Below are 10,655 nucleotides of genomic sequence, written 5' to 3' on the forward strand. Positions count from 1 at the left end.
GCTGAAATGGTAAGTAGCGAGTAGTTTGATAGCTAGATAATTTGTAACGAGAAAGTAACGATAATAGTAACAAGTATGCAGCAAGGTAGCCCAATCCTTTTGAGGCAAAGGACAGGCCAAAACAGTCTCTTATGATAAGCAAAGTGTTCTTGAGGGTACAATTCCATCTAGTCACTTTCATCATGTTGGTTTGATTCGTGTTCGCTACTTTGATAATTTGATATGTGGGTGGACCGTTGCTTAGGTGATGTTCTTACTTGAACAAAGATCCTACTTATGATTAACCCTCCCGCAAGCATCCGCAACTATGAGAAAAGTATTAAGAATAAATTCTAACCATAGCATTAAACTTTTGGGTCCAATCGGTCCCTTACGGAATAGTGCATAAACTGGGGATTAAGCTTCTGTCACTCTCGCAACCCACCATCTATTTACTACTCCACAATGTATTCCCTTAGGCCCAAATATGGTAAAGTGTCATGTAGTCAACGTTCACATGACATCACTAAGGGAATCACAACATACATACCATCAAAATATCGAACACATATCAAATTCACATGATTACTTGCAACATGATTTATCCCATGACCTCAAGAACAAAAGTAACTACTCACAAATAATAAACATGCTCATGATCATAGGAGTATTAAATAGCATCATGGATCTGAACATATAATCTTCCACCAAATAAACCATATAGTAATCAACTACAAGATGTAATCAACACTACTAGTCACCCCCTAGCACCAATCTATAGTTCCGATAACTAGATTGAATACAAGAGATGAACTAGGGTTTGAGATGAGATGGTGCTGGTGAAGATGTTGATGGAGATTGCCCTCCCAAAGATGGGAGAGTTGTTGGTGATGATGATGACGATCATTTCCCCCTCCGGGAGGGAAGTTCCCCTGGCAGAATCGCTCCGCCGGAGGGCAAAAGTGCTCCTGCCCAGGTTCCTCCTCGAGACGGCGGCACTCCGCACCGTAAGTCTTCTCCTCATTTTTTCTAGGTAAAAATGACTTATATACCAGAAGATGGGCACCGGAGGTGGGCCGAGGGGGCTACAACCCACCAGGGCGTGCCTGGGCTGCCTGGCGCACCCAGGTGGGTTGTGCCCACCTGGTGGCCCCCCTCTGGTAGTTATTGGCTCCAATATTTCTTAAATATTCCATAAAAAATCTCTATGCAGTTTCAGCTTGTTTGGAGTTGTGCAGAATAGGTGGCCTGGCGTAGCTTTTTCAGGTCCAGATTTCCAGCTGCCGGAATTCTCCCTCTTGGTGTGTACCTTGCAAATTATGAGAGAAGGCATTAGAATTACTCCAAAAAGCATTATTATGGATAAAAACATTATACATAACAGTAAGAAAACATGATGCAAAATGGACGTATCAGCGCCGTTCACTGCTGGAGACTGCGGGCGACACAATACGTCGACTGTAACTACGGCTCGGGAGAGAGGAGTTGAATGCACATGATCACGACTGTACGAATAGGCGGTCTGTTGTGCAATGGTTGTTTGCAGGAGCTCGACTGTGTTTCGGGTTTTCACCGCAGCCGGTGACTCATCAATAATAGGAATCTCCGCCAGCCGGGTCGCCACTGCTAGCATATTATCCACCGGGTTAGAGAAGTGCCCCAATGGCGTCAGAAACGCTGTGGCGGTGTCTGATCGTGGGCGGGTTGGGTGCTGGCTCTTCCCTTCGTGTCGGCTCAAGCTGCCGAGGTTGAGCCGCTACCTGATTTCCTGGCAAATCCGGGTTTATCTAGGGGTTCCCCCGGGCATGTGGAGTACTTGGTCCTGCTCCGAGAGTGTCAAAAAAGTGCCTCGGGTCATACATCAACGGTAGATGACTCTTGTGCGTTCTCTAGAACACTGCATTGGATGCGTTCTGGTCCAGATTTAAGTGCCAAGCCTCTGCCTTGACACGCTCTGCCTCAGTGTCAAACTTGAGCCTTCAGCGCAGCTGTCTGGATGTTCTTAGCTACAATATCCTCTTGGGCCTTGGTTATCTCCTCACGAATCTCCGCAATCTCCGTGTTGTGTTCCGCCTGATTCACCGCAGTAACCTCTGTTGCTAACAAAGCTGTCAAGGAGCCCATGAGATCCAACAGTACCTGAGCCAGCGGCCTGGCTGAGCCGGACCCACCAACCCTTGCGGCAGCCGGGCCAGAGGTCGTTGCAGCCGCTGTTGAAGAGTTGAGAGTCGGCCCTGTGCCAGCCATGAAGATAACAGCCCTGCACGGCAGCTCATAGTGGTCCGAAATACTGTGGCCATCGGAATAGCCCCCATGTCGTGGGAACGATTCCGACAATAAGAGAGGGGTAGGATAAAGGAGCATGATCTATCAAGATGCATATGGGTGACACGGTGGTTTTAGCGAGTTCGGGCCTCTCGCGGTGGAGATAACAGCCCTACGTCTCGTGCTCCGGAGAGGCTTTCTTTTAACTGTATATATCCGGAGATTACAATGTGTCTATGAGAGAGAGGAGAACGGATCTCCGTGCCTGAGCTAAGTCCCGAGACTAATGGCGAAAAAGAGAGAGAGGTGGAAGAAAGAGAGTCGAAAAAGAGCCCCCTTAGTCTAGTGGTGGGGGTGGCTTATATAGAGTGCGCCACCCCCTCACCTCCTATGTTAAAAAGTGGGGCATGAATGCCATAATGCCAGCTCACTACCAAGCCTTCACTATGTGAATGATGCTTTGACTGCTTTGCTACCTGCTGGTCTTCGTATGCCCGAGTGTCGTACGGTCGAGTGGATGGTATGTTGCTTGTCCGAGTGGATAGTATGCTGCCTGTCCGAGTGGATGGTATGCTGCTTGTCCGAGTGGATTGTATGTCTGTATGAAATTTATCTGGACCCACATGTTGTGTGGACCCCATGCTTTATGATATTTTGACCCTTCGTGGGCCTACCTGTTATGTGTATCCCCAACATTAGCCCCCGAATCGATTGCGATTTTGCAGAACGGGTATGTGAAAGACACAATTTGTCCCGAGTGATTACGGAAATACTCCGTACCCAGCATCGTGCTTTCAGACAACCAAGGTTTGAACAAAATCTCAATGGATTCCGGCATTGCACTTCCCGACTGATCTAGGGTAAGTGCCTGCAAGGAGCAACTTGGTGACATTCGTTCATCTCTCGGAAGAGGTTAACTCGTGATCAGAGTATGGGTGTCTTATTAGATCAGTGCAACAAGATTGACGCATGGACTGCTGTCTCGGAGAGATGGCATTCTTATCCCAGAGGAACGTCAATACGAGTCGGTTGGAGATCCAAACTTATGAGTTTCACGCTTTGAGTCCTAGAAGAAGGCTCAAAACAGGTCCACGGAGGAGCGTTAAACTAACCTTATAGCAATTTTTTTTGGTAGCCGATGGGAGCCTTAGAACTTGTTTGTTTGTGGTTCGCCACTCGGACCGGTCAGGCTGTACCAAGTGGAGATTACTCCAGTGGGGGCACGCTGAGTGCACCCACTGGGTGTAGTCCCCGAGACCACTGTCGACTGCGGGCAGTCGGCGGGGGTCTGAGAGAACTAAAAATCTTCTTAGCTGGTACCGATAGAACTTGTTCCTCTCCGACTCGGAGGTCGAGCATTACTTGAGGATCTGGTACTGGTCTAGCTTGCCTTTCTTCGGCTCGGAAGTCGAGTAGCACTTGAGTGATCTGGAGATGGTCTTGCATCGAGCAAAATGTTTCTTTCTGAGTTCTCTTCCAGTGGGGGCACGCTGAGTGCACCCAATGGGTGTAGTCCCCGAGCCTCTGTCGGACAAGATGAGTCGGGCAGAGGGTTTAAGTCTCCTGGTAAACCTCCACGTAGCCGACGCGGTAAATATATTTTAGTCTGAAATTGAGTCAATCGGATGCATCTTTAGGCGCTTGGCATGGTAAATAAGCTCAGCCTGGAGCTGAGTCAGCCGGACTGATCTTTGTGCACTCGGCACGATGAATGAATTCGGCCTTGAAACTGCCGACTGTAGAAAAAAGCTGGACACTCCAGGGAGTAATCGTTCCAGTAGTACTTCTTACATTGACCGTTAGATTTTGCGTGAAAGGGGTATTTGTAAGAGTACATTGTATCCATAGAGGAGATTCGTTTTCACCCTTTTGCATGAAAGGGGTATTCCCGACTGATCAGGGTATGTTGACTGCAACGAAAAACTTGGTGGCACTCGTATGTCTCCCGGAGGAGATAGACTAGTGGTCTGACATGGACGTGCCATGAAACCCGAGTGGCGAGGCTAGTGTGTGGGCTGACTCTCCGGAGAGAGGCCACTCATTATCCCAGGGGAACACCAGCACATGCCATCTCTGAGTCCAAGTTTGTGAAACTGACACCTTAGAACCTAGGATAGGGCCAAGTGTATCCGTAGAGGAGCGTTGTTTTCACCCTTTTGCAGTCCTGAAGATGACTTCAGGTAATGATTTGGGCGATCGTCCGAGTGGACAGTACTACCCTTATAGCTTTTCGGCGGACCGAGCATGTATGGTCAGAAAGATATTCCTGATGTGATCATGGGTTGATTGAATGGGCGTAACCCCTGAGGGCGACATGGCCAACGGCTGTGCGTAGCCCCCGAGTGATGCTCGAAAGAGGCAAGCTTGCTACAGAGTGTGATATGAGGTTTGATCATATGAGTAACTTAGTTGTCCCCATGTTGGGGGTGTAGAGGTAAAGACCTGTCCAACTAATGGTGACGCGCGAGGCGGCCGAGGAGCGATGATGTGTTTAGCCGGACGCGCGGGGCGGCCGAGTGGTGAAGACGTGCACAACCGAGTGGAGACGCGTGGAGCGGCCGAGTGGTGAAGACGTGCCCAACCGAGTGACGATGCACGGGGCGGCCGAGTCATGATGTGTGAGGTGGTCGAATGTAGGACTACATATCGAGCCAAGTGGCGATGCGCGGGGCAGCCGAGGGGCACGGCTGTGTACAACCGAAAAGCAATGCACGGAGCGGCCGAGTGGTGAAGCGTGCACAACCGAGTGGCGCGGTACGGGACGGCCAAGTGAGGATGCGTGAGGTGGCCGAATGATGAAGACGTGCACAACTGAGTGGCAACACGCGGGGGGGCTGAGTGGTGAAGACGTGCACAACCGAGAGGCGGCGCACGGAGCGGCCGAGTGGTGAAGACGTGCACAACCGAGAGGTGACGCACGGAGCTGCCGAGTGGTGAAGACATGCACAACCGAGTGGCGCGATGCGGGACGGCCGAGTGAGGATGCGGGAGGTGGCCGAGTGAAGGACTACGTGTCCAGCCAAGTGGTGATGCGCGGGGTGGTCGAGTGACAGATTGCATGTCCAGCCAAGTGGCTGAAATGGTCTTCAAAGGAGTTAGCCAGATACTTTCGAGGCTAATGTAGCGACGAGGTCGGTGTAGTGTGGTTGCGACACAACAAGACTGGCGTGACAACTGAGTCTGAGTAGGAATGAAGATGGCGTACAGAGCGTCTGGGTGATTATAAAACTTGTCAAAGTGGCGGATCGAATGCACTTGTTGAAGTGAAGGATCTGACTGGTGATGAAGTACTCGACCACTCAGGAGAGTGTCATTCCCAATGAGATGCAGCCCCGAGTGCGGCATAGCCCCCGAGCGTACTACAGGCTTCGACAACGGACATGTCGGAATACGAGAAATATAGTTTTGAATGGATGATTTTCAATTCATCGAGTCAGACTCGGGTAAAGAAGAGGAGAAGCTTCCGAGTGATGCTCGAAAGAGGCAAACTCGCAAAAGAGTGAAGTGTGAGGTTTAATTATAAAAGGGACTTATCTGTCTCATGCCTGACGAGGTCTATATCATTGATACGATGAAGAGGCTTCCACAGAGGTGTTGGCCGGATGTGTTTGAAGTCAACAGAGCGACAAGGTCGGTGTTGTGGTGCGCTAGGACCGGTATGGTGACCGAGTTCGAGCAGCGATGAAGTTGGCGCATAGGGCCGTCGAGTGATCGCGTAACTTGTGTAAAAAATGGCACAAGCCAACGAAATAATTTCTCGAGGAAATTTGATGTGTGCTGAAATGATTTGTGTGAATAACACCCATAGACACCCGCTGGGAGTGCAAGGGGCTTGCTGACCAGCAAGAGTCTGAAAGAGCGAAGGATCCGTTCGAACTTGTCGAAGCGACGGATCCGACTGAACTCATTGGAATATTGGCTCAAATAAAACGAAAGTGTAGTGTTTCGACTGAGTTGCAGCCCCGAAGGACCGATGCAAACTCGAAATGAAGAACGACACATGGTGTTCGTGAATGATGTATGAGAAAAAATGGTAGTTGGACTCGGGAGTCACATACCCAGTACTAAGCAAGTATGTGAAAATAAGCAGCCGAGCGTAGAGGTACACTCGGTGGCGTGGCCTCCGAGTGAACGTGATGTGTGAATTACGGGATACTCGGGAAGACGGAAATAACAAAATGTCAAATGACTTAGCTATCTGAAGGCGCGCGGGCGGCCGAGTGGTGATGAGGCGACCAACTGAGTGGCGACGCGCGGGGCGGCTGGGTGGTGATGAGGGGACCAACCGAGTGGCGACGCGTGGGGCGGCCGAGTGGTGATGAGGCGACCAACGGATGGCGACGCGCGGGGCGGCCGAGTGGTGATGAGGTGACCAACCGATGGCGACGCGCGGGGCAGCCGAGTGGTGATGAGGTGACCAACCGATGTCGACGCGCGGGGCGGCCGAGTGTTGATGAGGTGACCAACCGATGGCAACGCGCGGGGCGGCCGAGTGGTGATGAGGTGACTGCCCGATGGCGACGCGCGGGGCGGCCGAGTGGTGATGAGGTGACCAAGCGATGGCGACGCGCGGGGCGGACGAGTGGTGATGAGGTGACCAACCGATGGCGACGCGCAGGGCGACCGAGTGGTGATGAGGTGACCAGCCGATGGCGACGCGCGGGGCGGCCGAGTGATGATGTGGTGACCAACCGATGGCGACGCGCGAGGCGGCCGAGTGGTGATGAGGCGACCAACCGAGTGGCGACGCGCGGGGCGGCCGAGTGGTGATGAGGTGACCAACCGAGTGGCGACGCGCGGGGCGGCCGAGTGGTGATGAGGTGACCAACCGATGGCGACGCGCGGGGCGGCCGAGTGGTGATGAGGTGACCAACCGAGTGGCGACGCACGAAGCGGCTGAGTGGTTATGATGTGACCAACCGAGTGGCAACGCGCGGGGCGGCCGAGTGGTTATGAGGTGACCAACCGAGTGGCGACGCGCGGGGCGGCCGAGTGGTTATGATATGACCTACCGAGTGGCGACGTGCGGGGCGGCCGAGTGGTGATGAGGTGACCAACCGATGGCGACGCGCGGGGCGGCCGAGTAGTTATGAGGTGACCAACTGAGTGGCAACGCGCTGGGTGGCCGAGTGGTTATGATGTGACCAACCGAATGGCGACGCGCGGGGCGGTCGAGTGGTTATGAGGTGACCAACCGAGTGGCGACGCGCTGGGCGACCGAGTGGTTATGAGGTGACCAACCGAGTGGCGACGCGCGGGGCGGCCGAGTGAAGTAGACGTGTCCGTGGAGTGACGATGCACGGGGCATGCGAGTGAAGTAGACACGTCCCGCGGAGTCGGGCTAGTTGATGATGATGCGAGTAGCTTCATGACCGCGTGCAGGGCGGCAAGTGATGAGGAGATGTCCAGCCGAGCGCCAGTGATCCGGTTTTGTGCGAGTGAGGTAGTCCCATCCGAGTGACCATGCCGACTGGAGGGAGTTGTTGCCGAGTGGATGATGCCAGAGGGAGTGTGCGCCCACACCCTGTCGGGCAAACGGTACATGAGGGATGACCCGCCGAGCGCCCGCAGAGGCTGCCGCTGAACCATCTACGTCGGAGGGAGAAGCTGTTGAGCAAGGCAGCATGGCCAAATCCTATCCCCCACGCCGCGTTGGGTTTGTGCCTCCAGCGCGCGCGACGCTGTCATGTGCGCGGGCGGAGCCAGCTTCCAATTGCGGCGGTGTGCTGCTGCCGTCATCGGATGCTGCAGTGTGCTGTTGATTCCATTGTACAGGTTATTGGCGAGCGGTTGACGTCGGACGGAACTGTCGGGGCATCGTGCCGGAGGCCATCAGTCCACAGGGATTCACCAACGCCTGCCGTTACGATGCATTGATGGGGTTGCCCACGTCCAAAACCTGTATGTGCATGCATGAGGCGTTAATTAGCGATAGTTAGGCAGGAGTTAAGGCCGTTCATGCATGCAAGGGAAGTTTCCCTTTTCCACGGCCATTTATCCCCTACATGCAGGAAATAAATGGGAAGGAATTAAGGGAATAAACGGGCAGGAATTAAGGTTTGAAGGACAGTCGTAGAGGCAGCCCGGAGGAGAGTTCCGCCCCAACGGAAACTGCCGGTCAGGCCGGAATCTGACGGCAGCCGAGAGGTGGCGATGAGGAGGATAAGCAGCTGGCTGCAGTCCAGGCGCGAGAGTCGCGGGCCGGCACAGCCAAGGGCAAAGCCGGTGCGAGCGCTGTGGTCGCGTTTCACTGCTCGGGGGGTCGGAGCCGTGCGTCGGTCGGAGTAGCACTTCGACGCCCGCGGAGCTGGGCCGAGCGCCGGCAGCCGGGCCTCGTCGCCCGAGGAGCCGGGCCGACCGCCGGTCGTCGTCCTCCGCCGTCCAAGGAGCCAGGCCAAGCGTTAGCGGCTGTGCTTGTGTGGACGCTCAGCGACGGCGTTCGCACATGAGGCCGGAGATGACAACATGCGGATAGCGGCGCTTCATCGTCGGGAGCCGAGCCACCAATCGGTACAAAGGAAGGCATCCTTTTGTACGAGCTCGTGTGCATACAGAAGAAAAACAAACAATCGTTAGATCAATGCGATGTTTGATTGTAAAGAGGACCAGTTGAGATGAGCAACTCCGTGATCGTTTTGTATGATGAGGAGCATTTTGTCCTCCCGTAGATGGCGTGATGGCCAGGAAGAAATCAGTCGGTTGCCGACGATTGAAGAAAAAACCATTTGTATCATGGCTCGACAGACGCCATGCCCCACGGTGGGTGTCAACTGTCGTGGGAACGATTCCGACAATAAGAGAGGGGTAGGATAAAGGAGCATGATCTATCGAGATGCATATGGGTGACACGGTGGTTTTAGCGAGTTCGGACCTCTCGTGGTGGAGATAACAGCCCTATGTCTCGTGCTCCGGAGAGGCTTTCTTTTATCTGTATATATCCGGAGATTACAATGTGTGTATGAGAGAGAGGAGAACGGATCTCCATGCCTGAGCTAAGTCCTGAGACTAATAGCGAAAAGGAGAGAGAGGTGGAAGAAAGAGAGTCGAAAAAGAGCCCCCTTAGTCTAGTGGTGGGGGTGGCTTATATAGAGTGCGCCACCCCCTCACCTCCTATGTTACAAAGTGGGACATGAATGCCATAATGCCAGCTCGCTACCAAGCCTTCACTATGTGAATGATGCTTTGACTGCTTTGCTGCCTGCTGGTCTTCGTATACCCGAGTGAGTCGTACGGTCGAGTGGATGGTATGTTGCTTGTCCGAGTGGATAGTATGTTGCCTGTCCGAGTGGATGGTATGCTGCTTGTCCGAGTGGATGTATGCTGCCTGTCCGAGTGGATGGTATGCTGCTTGTCTGAGTGGATTGTATGTCTGTATGAAATTTATCTGGACCCACATGTTGTGTGGACCCCATGCTTTATGTCATTTCGACCCTTCGTGGGCCTACGTGTTATGTGTATCCCCAACACCCCAAGCCCGCCGTCTTGAAGCTGATAGATTGACTCTGTCTCTCTAGTTGAGGACTCATCACCTGAGTAGATGAGAGTCTCTCCCCCGGATGCAGAATTTCTGCAAGATCCATCCCATGCGTGAAGCCCACGAAAGCATGCTTCCACCCGGCTTGGCCCCTGGCGGGTTGTGTGCGCTGAGCCGGCTCGACGATGTCGGTGCTGAGGCCCAGCTCAGGCTCTGACCCGCCGATGAAAACGTGGATTCCGCAAAAGGGGGTCCGGTACCCATACTCGATTGAGTCGGCCTCGGGGCCCCAGTCGGCGTCATCGATGCAGAGCTTGCCGCGACGACTCTTGGTCGTCCTGCCAACATTGTACCCCTCGATTCCTGGGAAAGAGCCCTTCAAGAACTCAAAACCACCGTGCGCTGGCCCCATGGTGGGCGCCAGTTGTCGTGGTTTTGTCACGACAGATGTCCTAGTGAAAGGACTTAAGCGTGAAGCCATCGCAACGGTGATTTCTTGTCGGGGTTGAGCGGGACGAGAGACACGGGTTTACCCAGGTTCAGCCCCTCACGATGGAGGTAAAAGCCTAGTTCTGCTCTTGTTGCTTATTGCTTGAGTATCGATTACAAAGGAGCAGATTCCCTTGACCTAGCTATCAATTGATTCTAACCTGTCTATTCTATGCCGGGAACTCGCCTTTATATACAGGTCGAGGTCTCCGACTTACAAGAGTCCGAGTCGGGTTATGCTTCATGACCGATCCTGGCTCTAAGTCCCCTTGCCTTCTATGGCAAGTCGCCGAAAGGCGGCTTATACTTCTAGGCCATGCACCGTCTTCTAACCTTGGGCTCAATCCGGCCCATCTTGTAAGTCGCCTCTTTTACCTTGTATCTTGATCACCTGGGCCTGTCTGAAGCCCGTCGTCTTAAGTCGCCAGCGGCCTAACCCGACCCTTTC

Source organism: Aegilops tauschii, chromosome 3 (assembly GCF_002575655.3).
Source record: "Aegilops tauschii subsp. strangulata cultivar AL8/78 chromosome 3, Aet v6.0, whole genome shotgun sequence".
NCBI classification, from domain to species: Eukaryota; Viridiplantae; Streptophyta; class Magnoliopsida; order Poales; family Poaceae; genus Aegilops; species Aegilops tauschii.